General features: G+C 41.6%; 1 protein-coding gene across 11 annotated transcripts in view; it reads left to right on the top strand.

The window, feature by feature from the left end:
• The window catches only part of FAM13B (family with sequence similarity 13 member B), a 95,449-nt gene that overhangs the window by 13,983 nt on the left and 67,692 nt on the right, over nt 1-13,774 (top strand). For 4 of the 11 annotated variants that reach the window (XM_070793649.1, XM_070793647.1, XM_070793643.1 and 1 more), the window contains exon 1: nt 3,898-4,218. The exons of 2 other annotated variants lie outside the window; for them this stretch is intronic. The gene's annotated coding sequence lies outside the window, so the exon portion shown is untranslated. Of the gene's footprint in view, nt 1-2,723; nt 2,743-3,895; nt 4,219-13,774 lie in introns of those variants that run through there. 5 more of the 11 variants (XM_070793641.1, XM_070793644.1, XM_070793637.1 and 2 more) reach the window with 3 other exon arrangements.

Raw genomic sequence — 13,774 nt, 5'->3', positions numbered from 1 at the left:
GCTGGGCTGACAGCTGGGCTGGTAGCTGTTCTGGCAGCAAAGAGGAACGCTGAAACTGCACTGGAATTAGCCTATTTTTCCAAGTTTGTTTGGGCAAGAAGTACGTGAGAGCTTCATGTGGACCAGGTGTGTGGACCTTACAAAGTTGGACTAGCCTAAACAGTGCCATCAGAAAAAAGCTCCCCCTCCTCCAGACACCTTACTTCTATTTGAATGGAAAATACTCCCACTAATTTGGTTTGGACCAAACACTTTACTGCCACCTACTGGAAAATTGTCAAAATAAATATACAAATCCACAAGGATGATGTGAATGGCATTCCCTCCGGTAAGAAGTGTATAACCTTGCACAATGTGGGGTGGTCCCAGAGCCACTTACAAATGGGCCAGTGTAAGAGCTACCTTAGATCCTACCTGACAGGGTCCTAACTGAGAAAAACAGTTTCAAGAGACAAGAAGTTGGAGGTGGGCTTCCATGGTGGCTTAGATGGTAAAGAATCTGCCTGCAATGTGGAGACCCAGGTTCGCTTCCTGGGTCAGGAAGATCCCTTGGAGAAGAGAATGGCTACCCACTCCAGTATTCTTGCCTGGAGAATTCCATGGACAGAGGAGTCTGGCAGACTACAGTGCATGGGGTCCAAAGAGTGGGACACGACTGAGTGACTAACATTCACTTTTACCAGATTCTTAGGGATGGAAAGAGAGAGTAAAGAACTGCCAGAATAAAACGCTTTTGTTCAGATCAAGGTTACTGTGATAACCACCAAAGAATGGAGATGGTAGTGGTTTCTGAAAACCATCAAGCATCCATTAGAAAAAAAGGCAGCTTTAATCACCTGCCAGGCCCAGAGTGTGAAACCACCACATGGAAGTAAAAGTTACAGATTTTCCTGCTACCCAATCTTTCCTCTCTCTTCTTCCCTTTCTTGGTTTGTAAGCTGGGAGAGAACAAGAAAGACCAGGCATAATGCCTCTGCAGGGCAAGCAGTGAGCCAGCTATCCTAAGACCGAAAAGATTCACTCTTTTGTGACTCAATGACCACAAGACTTTCTATTCCTAATAGGAACCACAGAACTCATGGAATCTGAGTCAGGTATATGACAGATCGACTCCACTGCACAGGTTTAAAGGGATGATGAAATTTAAAAAGAAAGCTCTTTTGTTCTGTTTTTTAAAGTTATACCCCTAAACTCTGTATGTTGAACATATTGATTACTTAAAGTAGGATCTGGAAAAGATATCTTCCAAGGACATGCTCTTGAGTTTTATGGGGAAAATGGTCTTTGAATCAGTTCATTTGTTGACAGCCCATACTTTGGGAGTAGGGCACATGAGCATGCAAGGGACTCTCTGTCATCTGGGAGCTTGCAGTCTTGGGTTTCATACTCAGAGTAATGTAACTATTAATGTCAGTTATGTCAACAAGAGCCTGTGTTGCATAGGCAGAGCAGGTTCAGGAGGGTTTTTACTCTAATGATTTCCTCTCCTATGAATTTTTTACTCACTTATGATTAAGCTTTAGAAGCAATCATGTTGCCCCCGTTCTTCAAGCATGGAATCACAGGTAAAGCTTCCATTTAAGATATTTAAAGAGAGGTGCAAGACTGAATGCATATAGGCTGCATCTTGATTGGGCTGCTTTGAAACCAGAATCTGCCTGGCCCTCAATTTGGCAGATTCAGACACTTATATTTCAATTTACTCAGGCTAAATTAGGCTCTGGGAATTTAATTTGGATAAGACAACTTCATAATTCACCCCAATGAATGGAAGTTGATTTATGAACCATGATGTGAATATACTGAGAAAAACTGTATTGCTAGTGTCACTAGTACCAGTCATGTGCTTTGGACAATTGCTTCTTACTGGGTTTGTTGATTTAGTTGAGATTTCCTAAGTGATGGGAAGATTACCTGATGAGTGTGGAATCAGAGCATGGGTATTTGTGTGTTCTTAAAGGCTAGCTTTAACTTGTTTATTAGGATACAAACTCAATGACAGGGCTCTTATTTTCTGATGTATTCTAAGAGACTAGAATATAATAAGCATTCAGTATTTGTTGAGTGAGTGACTGAATCTGACCTAAGTTTTTTTAAACTGTTCTGTTAATGGATGGGTTATTGGTCCTGGTCATTAAAATCATAGCCTCTCTCCTAGACAGAGAGCCCACTGCTGCTGCTGCTGCTAAGTCACTTCAGTCGTGTCAGACTCTGTGCGACCCCATAGACGGCAGCCCACCAGGCTCCCCCGTCCCTGGGATTCTCCAGGCAAGAACACTGGAGTGGGTTGCCATTTTCTTCTCCAATGCATGAAAGTGAAAAGTGAAAGTGAAGTCGCTCAGTCGTGTCCAACTCCTAGCGACCGCATGGACTGCAGCCCACCAGGCTCCTCTGTCCATGGGATTTTCCAGGCAAGAGTGCTGGAGTGGGGTGCCATTGCCTTCTCCCAGAGAGCCCACAATACATTCTTATTCAGATTCTGCAGGTTCTAGACTCTTTATGGACCCCACCCCTCTCTTATGACAGCATCAGTTGGGCATGTGACACTTAGGTGACAGATGGTTTATTTTACTCTAATGAAATTTGGGAGCCACCCTGTTCTTTATAACACATTTACAGATCATCTCACAGAGTGACTTTTCTTTTTTGTTGTTCCTTTTTTTTTCTTGGCCAATCTTGTTCCAAGTTCTAAGAGGTTTCTTCTTTTACATTTTCTGGGTTTCTGACTTCCAGCTCAGGCAGGTAGGGTAAAACTGAATTGTAGTGGTTTATATTTTCACAGGGGCCTCTCAGATGGCTCAGTGGTAAAGAATCTACCTGCCAATGCAGGAGATGCAGATTTGATCCCTGGATCAGGAAGATCCCCTGGAGAAAGAAATGGCAACCCACTCCAGTATTCTTGCCTGGGAAATCCCATGGACAGAGGAGCCTGGTGGGCTACAGTGCATGGGGTCGCAGAGTCCGACACGACTTAGCGACTAAACATTTTTACTGACACCCAGAGTTCTTTGTGCAGGCGTGGATCTACCTACCGGCTATCAAGGAATCTAAAGGCAGAAAACTGCGTTTTACTCAAAGCCCTTAACAGACTAAAGCAAAAAAAAAAGAGAGAGAGAGAGACCGGCTGAATATTCATACCTTTGTGAAGGCGGTATGAAGGAAGGAACTGCACGGTCGATCTGGGTGGCTATGCAAGCAAGTCCAGATTCCCTAGGCTCAGAGAGCTCCTCATTCTTTCTGCCTTTCAGCTTTGCCTCTCAAATTCTGGATCAGTATAGGAAACTCTATGTAAGCATATGGTCTCTCGACTTTCATATTCCCCGATGCTTTCGGCACCAAAGGCATCTATATTATCTCTGGAGTCTAGGTCGTGTCCTTAGGTGAAGAGAAAGGGTGCGGGCGGACAAAGTCCCCAGTTTAATCTCCATCGCTGAGAAAGAGAACGTGAGTCACCGCTTCAATTTGCCCGGAGGTTTTCTGTTCAAGACTCCGCGCTCCTCACCTAGATAAGGGTACCCGGGTTTTTCTGGTTTCCTGCAAAGTGGCATGTTCCCTCTGCAGAGACCAGGAGTGACCTCGGGCTGCGGAATTTGCCCTTCATGACTCCTACGTCCCCTCCCCACTTTCCTCTTCTTTCCAACCTCTCCAGACTGAGGACCCCTAGACATCTCCCTCGGGTCCGCGCCCTGCTTCTCAACTCTTAACTCAGGGCCCAAATTTGGAGTGAGGGAACCCCCTTCACCCCCTACCCGGGCTCTTAAGTGCACAGACTTCAGAACTGCACCCAGCGTCTGTGGGGGGGGGGGTCCCCAGCTTTCACTGCGCACTCGCCCCGCCCCCGCCCGCGGGCCCGCCCCGCCCCCTCCCACGCACGTCACGTCCGGCCCGGCCCCAGCCCGCCCTGCGCCCTGCGCCCTCCGCCCTCCGCTCTCCTCCGCTTGCTGTTAGGGAGGCTCTGCGCCTCAGTCGCTGCCTCCGTGGCCGCTCCCGCCCCGTCTTCCGCGTCTCCGCCGCCGCCACGGCCGGGGGCATCCGGGGGTCGCCTACCGGGCTGGCCCCGAGCCACAGTCGTCGCCTCAGCCTCCCGCCAGTGGCCGCCACAGGAAGAGGCTCGCCGGTCGCGGAGTCACTTGGGGCCTCAGTTCTCGCCCTCTTGCAGTCGCCGCAGGTCCTGGAGAAGCGGCCGCGGCCGGGGAACGGGGCGTCGCGGTTCCAAGGGTAGGTGAACGGGCGGGTACCCCTATCTGCGCATGCGCCGGTCCCGTAGCCGCGGCCCTCACCCCTCTGCCGCCCCCCGGCGCCGTGTCCCACTCGCGCTGGGTTCTAGGGCTTTGCCCCTCTTGGTGCGTGGGAGACCGGGCAGAGCCCTAAAGGTGCGTCATTCGTAGAGAGGGCCCCCTTTCTCCTCTAGCAAAATACGGTGAAGCTGTGCCCCTGGCTTCCAGGGGGTGTGGCAGTCTTCGATATTTTCAGCCGCTGCGGTGCGCGTGAGCGGGTGTGAGTTCTCACCTCCTAGCTCCCGCTAAGTGGAAGCCACAGCTACCTACGCTTGTTTGCTAGCCTCCCCTGCACACCGGACCTGCGCCGCCTCCCTACCCTTTTCCTTCGTGCTGGGCAGTGAAGTTGATGCAGAAAAAAAAAAAGTGTGGTTTAATCCGGGCTCTATTGCGCCCCTTTTTAAGATCACGTGAGATGAGTGGTTGCTTACTTCCTTAAATCGTTCGAGAATATAGCCAAAATTGGGCTGTTGGTGCACTGGGGACTTGTCTAGAATGCACTCTGCATAGACCAGGCTAGGGAGGGTATAGCACTGTCTCAGGGCGCCTGGTTTCCTAGATAAGGTAGTGGGAAATTCAGTCAGTTGACACACTTGCCCAGTGGGAAGTTGGTATACTTCAATTAAATGTCAATTAAAAACCAAACTGACATTTCATTCGGCTCCCCATTATGCCGTCTGATCATTGAAAAAAGTACCTACGATTGGGCACTTACCTTATTTTCAAGTTGATGATAATCTAAAAATGGCAACTGGGACCTCAGTAATGCAGATTACGAAGGCTAAATAACTGAGGTGCACTTACCTTAAAAGGCGGGCATTAAAGGGTGGTGTTGAATTACTGACTTTCTGGGTTAATGTGGGGCTGTGTCTTCAACTTTCGTTTTTGTAACCTTGCATGCAATACTTGATGGCCTGGGTGTCTCTCAGGTACTGTGCTTTTAGTAAGTGCCCGTACTTGTTGAATGGAATTAATGAACTGCTTCTCATTTGTATATCTGTCGGTAGCTTCTTACTTTCTTAATCTCTGCTTCTTCTAAAATTTGGGCCGTATTTTCGACGATTTAATTGTGTTACCGGTTAGGGATCTGGGACACTTCTTAAATTCTGGGAAAGATGTAGAAAGGTTTATCAGTGTCGTAAAATTCTTCCTTAGGTGAAGTAAATGTTACGTTGTATATGTGTTTTAAACTACATATATACTGTTTTATTTTTTGGTATTAATATGAGTATAGAATTCTCGCATTTTCTATGTCTTTAAAATTTTATTTATTTAAAAAATTAGTAGGCTATTTTTAGAGAAGTTTTAGGTTCACAAAAAAATTGATCATAAAGTACAATTTTGCTATATATATCTTTTCTCCTGAACACAGTTTTCCCTACTCTTTATTGTTTTTATTAGAATGCCGTTTGTTTTAGGACAGAGATAATGACTGAAATGAGTGTATTGTGCCATGTCAGTTTCCCCCACCAATAAAAGAGCTATTTTTATTATCATCTATGAATAACCTCAGTCTGAGCATGGCTTCCCTTGTTTAGTTGCTAAGTCATGTCTGACTCTTTCGACCCTATGGACTGTAGCCCACCAGGCTCTTCTGTCCTTGGGATTTCTTAGGCAGGAATACTGGAGTGGGTTGCCAAAGCCCCTCCCTCTTTGTTGTACCCTGACTTTAATATTGGAGAACATAATAATATAAATTGTAGCTATATTTTGAAAAAAATTGTAATAAATGTGTATAATGTAAAATTTACCATTTCAACCATTTTTAAGTGTACAATTCAGTGGCATTAAGTACATTCTCAGTGTTGTACAACCATTGCCTTCATGGGTGCTCAGTTGTGTCCAATTGTTTGTGACCCCATGGACTGTAGCCCTACAGGCTCCTTTGTTCATGGGATTTCCCTGGCAGGAATCCTGGAGTGGGTTTCCTCCTCCAGGGGATCTTTTAAACCCAGGGATTGAACCTGTGTCTTCTGTACTGAAGGCTGATTCTTTACATTGTAGGCTGAGCCACTGGGGAAGCCTTTGTGCAACCATTGTTAGTTTCCATTTCTAGTGCTTTTTCATCATTCCAAACAAACTGTAGGCAGTAATTCCCCATTCCCGCTTCCTTCTAGCCCCTGGTAACTGCTCTTCTTCTTTTTGTCTCTATAATTTGCCTATTCTAGGTACCTTACATAGGTGGAATCAAATAGCATTTGTCCTTTTTTTGTGTTTGGCATATTTCATTTAGTACGTTTTTCAAGGTTCATTCATATTGTAGTGTGTATCAGAATTTCCTTCCTGTTTAAGATTGGATAATATATTCCATCGTGTGTATGTATACAACATTTCGTTTATCCATTCATCTCTTGATCAGTATTTCGATTGTTTCTACTTTTTGGCTTTTGTGAGTAATGCTGCTATGAACATTGGTGTACAAGTATCTGTTTAAGTTCTTGCATTTGTCACTCCTAGGTATATACCTAGGAGTGAAGTTGCTGATAATTCTGTGTTTAACTTTTTGAGGAACATCTAAACTGTTTTCCAGAACTGCTGCACCATTTTACATTCCCATTTAGCAATGCACAAGGGTTCCAGCTTCTCTCCATCTCTTCAGCAGTTGTTACTTCCCTTTCTTTGTTTGTTGGTTTATTTGGTAATAGCCATCCTAATGGGGGTGAACAGGTATCTCATTGTGGTTTTGATTTGCGTGTCCCTAAGACTGATGCTGAACATTTTTCATCTGTGTATCTTTGGAGAAATATGTTTAAGCCCTTTGCTCAATTTTTAAAATTGACTTTGTTTCTTTGTTTGAATTACTTTGAAAAAGTCATTTTGTAAATGATTTAAATATTTTATCTGAAAACTTTAATGGTTCTTAAAAATGAAGTACTGAAATTAAAAAAAATAGAAATTGGGGAATTCCCTGGTGGTCCAGTGATTAGGACTCTGTGCTTCCACTGCAGGAGGCATTGGTTCGATTCCTGGGTGGGAAACTAACATCCTACATGCCACAAGGCACGGCCAAAAAAAAAAAAAAAGGAGGGGGGAGAATTTCTGTTTACAGATGGATAAACAGGGAAGAGATTTTTCATCTGAAAAAGGTTTCCAATTATTTAGTAAGTCACACTGCATTAAAAAGATCTCAGTTAGGTATATATCAAGATGGAGAACTTACTTGTATAACCTCAGCATTACAAAAGTGATGCATTAAATGAAGATCCTGTCCTCTCCAGTGAGTAGGGTTAATGCTCTTAAACTTTCCTTTCTTTATATTCTGTTAACACAGCTAGGAGCAGAGGAGGGGATTACTGGGTGGAGAAAAAGAAAGTGTAGTATGTACACATGAACTTGACCTGAAACAATGTTCTCCAAGTGATGCAGTAGGCTCCTATGTGGGGTGGTTCACTTTGGGACGTAATAGAAGAGCTGACTTTGATTGGAAATGGGAATAATGAAGGATTTTTAAAATAGAATGTAATAAAGGTGGGTTTAATGCACCAACTCCCAATCACATAGTACACTGTAACTGTACTGTAAGTCACTTCAGTTGTGTCCGACTCTGTGTGACCCCATAAACGGCAACCCACCAGGCTCCCCTGTCCCTGGGATTCTCCAGGCTAGAACACTGGAGTGGGTTGCCATTTCCTTCTCCAGTGCGTGAAAGTGAAGTCGCTCAGTCATGTCCGACTCTTAGCGACCCCATGGACTGCAGCCTACCAGGCTCCTCTGTCCATGGGATTTTCCAGGCAAGAGTACTGGAGTGGGGTGCCATTGCCTTCTCCACATAGTACACTAGATAGGTACGAATTGTAATGGTATGAAGGATAATTCATTATCAGATTTATTTATTCACTCACTGGATATTTTTCTTTTTCTAAATGTAAGCTACATGAAGGAGCAAAACCAGAGCAGTTACTTGATCATAGTTGTATAACCGTACATTTATTAAACATTGAATTATGCACTTGAAAAGAGTGAATTTTATGATATGTAAATTATACCTTAATAAAGCTGTTTTTTTAAAAAAGCAACCCACCAGTGGACTCTAAGGAACTTATATATTCTCTTGGGGGAAAGAGACTTTAAACAGACACGGAAGGGGATATATAATAAAACTTATGATGATTGTTTTAGAGCCGAGGAATAACGTGCCCTAAGAAAATTAACAGGGGATATCATTAGGTTAGATGGGTTGGAGAACCCCCTCCAAGAATGAGACTTGAGTAAGAGTGGAAGATGAGAAAGAGGAAGTAAGGGACAGTGTTTGGGGTAAATGAACCAGCATGTATAAAAGTCTTAGGTTGAGGGATATGCAGTGGGTTGACAAGATAATTTAATGAAATTTATTAGATTTCTACTAGAGAAGTAAATACCCTAAATCTTTTTGGTTGGGTTTTTACCTAACTTCAGTATATTTTTTCTTTTGTATATGATGTGTAATAATTCTATTCTCTGTGGTTTTAAGCATTTTTCAGAGAAATGTATGTCTGGTTTCTATTATTGCCCTTTTCTGAAATGGAAAAATAGAAAAACTTGAATTGTTTACTTAAAATATGTATTTTTGTTTTTGTGTAGCAGGCTGCTGTTCCTTGTAATTGAAAAGGAAAAGTGAAAATAAAGCTCATATCACTTGCTGATTGACATAGTAGGTGCTTCATATTTGGGGGAAAGACTAGGGGGAGGTCTTTTGGATACCAGTCAATCCGCCTGCCAATGCAGGAGACTCAGGAGATGTGGTTCGATCTCTTGAGTCGGAAGATTCCCTGGAGGAGGAAATGGCAACCCGCTTCAGTTTTCTTGCCTGGAAAATTCCATGGACAGAGGAGCCTGGTGGGCTATAGTCCATGGGGTCACAAAGAGTTGAACTCAACGAGCACCACACACACACAGTGGATGAAAAATTTGGAAAAGTGAAGGAGGGCAAATTAAGGATCAGATAAGAAAATATTTTTATGTTAAAAGCAGACTATATTGTGGTTCATTGTAGAACCACTTTTGAAACTAATAATTTCGAAAGATATATATACAAGTGTTGGCATAATGGTTTTTGAATAGCAAGTACAGAATATTTGCTTTATGAATTACCTTTATGAAGTATCATTTCATACATTTCAGTAAAACTTCAGACAGTATTTTCAGTGTTGGCTGCAGTCATTGTTGTCTAACAGCGCGTTAACTAAAAGGCAGCAGACTAGAGCTTTACTGACTATTTTAGTGACCTACTCACTAGTCAAGTGACTTTAAACCAGTTTCTTAAGCTCTGAAATTTTTTTTTTGTTATTCTTTTGAGAAAGAAAACGATAATCTACTATGCTTATTTCACAGGGAATGGTTGTGAAGATTCAGTTGGATAGTGAACTGGAAAGTATACCAGAAATGATAGCATCATTTCAGATATTAGAATTCTGCTGTTGTATAATATTCACAACCTGGGAAACAAAGTTGAAATCTTTTTTTTTTCCTCTCCAAGTTCATAATTAAGTGGAAAAGACGTATACAGAAAATAAGTATAATCAGTGCTTTTTTGTTTGTATGTCACTCTTGCCCCATATCCCCCCAGCAATTTTTACACAGGTCTGTGCAAAAAGAGAGAAATGTTCTGCTCTCAAGGGATCCATTTGGTTAGAACAAGTTGTGGAATTACTTCCAATGGTTTAAAAAAAAAAAAAGAAGTATATTGTAGTTTGTTATTAAAGAGCAGCAAGAAATGATATGCTAGTCTTAAGATCATACTCATTAGTAGGCCCAAGGTGAGCATGTTTTCAGTGGAGGAACATGAAAGGTGAAAAGTTACTAGAACAGAGGAGTCTTGAAGAGTCAACATTTGTCACAGTTGAGATCATATGCATGATGTGATTGACTAGAATGTGTTCTCTTTAATGCATATATGCTTTCTCAGATATTTTGTGTCATCTTCTAAATTGTAGAGCAATTTTTTTTTTTTTTTTGAAAGGCTCAGTCATGTTGGTACTTAGTCAGAAGAACTAATTTAACATTTACTCAGTTTGACTTAGTAGAAAATCATGCTAAAGTAGTAACCAGTGACCTCGGAGTGCACGTAAAGGAATATTTTGGGAGCCAGCTTGCTCTAGCACACACTTAAACCGTTTCATGAGGAAACGTCATTTAAAGTGTCACATTTTCTCATACGTTAGGATTAAACATCACTCCAGCACTCTAACCTGTTTTTCATGCACTGTTATGTGAACTTTATAAAACTCAAGATCTGACTCCTGATAAATATCTTAAAAGGTCATCCTTTGAGGAAATTTCTTCATCTATCTTGGAGACTAACTTCAGGTACCTTATGGGTTCCTTGGCTTTTAAAATCAGATTTGTGGCTTATTTCCAAGTAGATGTGAGAGTAAATCTTTTTGCCTGTATAATACTGCTCATTTTCGTGTTCTAGTTTCTTAAGACTTAAATTACTTCTATTAGATTTGGAGTTAGATCCAGCAGCACATTCTAGCATCATTTACAAATTTTGAAGTTGAGCTCAGTGCCTTGAGGCTCAGTACCTGTAAAAGGGGAATAGTGCCTTTTATATTAAAAAAAATAGCATTTTTTAGGTATGAGAAATAACTTATGAAGTGCTTATAGATATAAATCAGAGTTTCTTTTCATTCTTTTAAAAAATTATAACTGATTTACAGTATTATTAGTTTCAGATATACAATAGTGATTGTTTCGTAGTTTTATATATTATACTCTAAAGTTATTATAAAGTGCTTTTCTTTCTTGCTTTGATTATCTTTGTTGCTGGAAGGAAATACGGCAGCCACTTTTGATGTTTTATTTAGTTTTTAATCACTTAAGGAGATGTTCAGTTCTTATTTATCTTCTTTGTGTAGCCAGTGTTATTCTTATTTATGTTTCTTATTTATGTCTTTATTCAACATATATTTTAAACTTTAGATTATGTGTTAGGGATTGTATGAGGCTATACAAAGATGAAATGACAGGGTCGCTACCTACAAGGTCCTCTCTTGAAAAAAAGAGACAGACGTATTTTTAGATTCTATGGAATCATTGCTAAAAAGGTAAGAAACACAATAGGAGTAAAAGAGAAGGAGAACTGTCTGCCTCAGGAAGTCACGGAGGGTTTGACAGAGGAAGTAAAGTTGAGACTTGATGGTGAATTGGAAGTTTGATGTACAAGATGAAATTTGTCATGGTGTTGAGTTAGGGCTCCAAGACAGAAAACAGAACGCACTCACAGCTTGGGAGGTGTGGTTTGTGAATTTCAAGTATTTAAATATTGTTGGAGAGTAGAGTGAGGTGGTGGAGAAGGCAATGGCACCCCACTCCAGTACTCTTGCCTGGAAAATCCCATGGACAGAGGAGCCTGGTGGGCTGCAGTCCATGGGGTCGCTAAGAGTCAGACACGACTGAGCGACTTCACTTTCCCTTCTCACTTTCATGCATTGGAGAAGGAAATGGCAACCCACTCCAGTGTTCTTGCCTGGAGAATCCCAGGGACGGGGAGCCTTGTGGGCTGCCGTTTATGGGGTCGCATAGAGTCGGACACGACTGAAGCGACTTAGCAGCAGCAGCAGCAGTGAGGTGGAGGAATGTCAGGAAAGGAGATTTTAGGTGAAGTACTTGTAGGCCGTGCAATAGAGTTTGCAGTCTATGGTGTATGTCAGAGGTTCATAAAACTTTGTATGTATTACAGTCCCTCAAAGAGCTGATTAAACATACAGAGGCCCTGGCCAGGTTCTCATGGATGCTAGGTTGGGGTTGTGGCTGTATACTGAATATCTGTATATTGAACAAACCCTTCCCCATCCCCAGATGAAGTTAGGAAAGCAATGCTGTAGGTCGCTGGTCTCAAAAGTGAGGTGCTGGCACTTTGAATGGGCAGGATGATCTGTTAAAATGTGTGTGGAGGTGGAGGAATACAGTTTACATTTCTGTTTATTTTTAATGTTAATTTTTTTTTTCCTTTTGCTGAGTCGTGCTGCAAGCAGAATTTTAGTTCCCTGATCAGGAATCAAGCTAGTGCCTCTTGGGTGGAAGTGCAGAGCCCTGACTACTAAACTGCCAGAGAATTACCTTTAAAAATGTTATTAGAGTGTTATGTTTATTATGTTCATAATATCTTAGGGTATTCAGTATTTTACCTTAGATATACATATGTATGAGAGGTATGGTTGTGATCTTTTTCCTGATTGAAAAATTTGGAGCCCAGGGCTCTAGGCATTGGAAAACAATTGAGGAATTTTGTGCAGGGAATTTAGTAGATTTGAGTATTGAGGATATCAGTAAGGAGAATAGATGAGGGGACTTAGTCACAGGGGATTTTATCTCCCTTTGTCTTTATTACTTTTCTTCTGATTTAAAAGTTTGAAATCATGTAGATTATAAAATAGTTGACTGTGGCCATGAAACCTTTTTGAGAGTTACTCAGAATGAATCAGGCTATTTACTAATAGATTTTCTCTAGGGGCAACCAGTTTTTAAAAGAGGGGTAAATGAGCTGTCTTAAGGTGAAATGTTTTGTTTAGTGGGTTGCAGTTAGTAAAATATATGTGTTGCATCTAGCTCCATGATTTAGCGAGTGTGGTTATACAAAATATACTCGATTTCATTGCTCATTGTAGTTCTGAAATCACAGAGGAGGGTTGGTTGGTTATTAGATGTCTTGTCCCTGAAGTTAATCTCTCTAAAAGATCTTACATAACTTTGAAGTCGTTTTTCATGTAAGAGACTACATGTTTTAGCAGGCATTTCAGGATGTTTTAGAAGTAATCGTCTACTAAACATTTGTTGTGGGAATGTGGTTTTCCTTCCCCTCCGTTTTTAATGTTCCTCCTGGAGGTATGTGTTACTATTAACACGTTTTTGAAAACCACACTGTATGATAATACTCTTCTGCTTACCTGAACCCTCTTGAGCAGGGACCTGCAGTGTACTGAGCTTATTAGAAGATTTTACATAGATTATTAGAATTTATAGAAGATGATGAGACCAAATATTAAACACATTGCCAACAGGTTTTCCCTGCCCTTCTGTCTCTCCACAGCCTCTTTTGCTGGCCTTTTAACAGTATGTAAAGAAAAGAAAGAAATTGATTTTCTTTCTAATGCATGCATGGATTTTCTCAGTAAAATGTAACATGTGTAGGTATTTTTTATATAAGGAAACCTAGGCTTAGCAACATGGAAGCTGTTCAGCATCACATCTACAGAGCTAATATTTGAATATGCACCTTTCTAGTGCTGTGTATACACGTTGCATATGCACTTTCTAGTTCTAGTTGGAAAACTCCTCTTTTCCAACATGCACTATTGCCTCTTCAAATTAGAAGGTGCGTACTGCTGTGTTCTGGATAACAGAATGTATCTTGTATACAAAGTAAAGTATGTAAGTGTGGTACCAAGCTCAAACTCATGTCTTTCACTCTGATGTAAAAGTGCTTCCATGTTTAGTTCTGAGTATATGAGTAAGGATGGAATAGGACTGGGTGGGATGTGTGTGGGTGTGTGCACAAATGAAGGGTCCATTGAGGA

This window comes from Bos indicus, chromosome 7, assembly GCF_029378745.1.
Source record: "Bos indicus isolate NIAB-ARS_2022 breed Sahiwal x Tharparkar chromosome 7, NIAB-ARS_B.indTharparkar_mat_pri_1.0, whole genome shotgun sequence".
NCBI lineage: Eukaryota > Metazoa > Chordata > Mammalia > Artiodactyla > Bovidae > Bos > Bos indicus.
The sequence above is the reverse complement of the archived record's forward strand: the minus strand, read 5'-3'. Positions and strand labels throughout refer to the sequence as shown.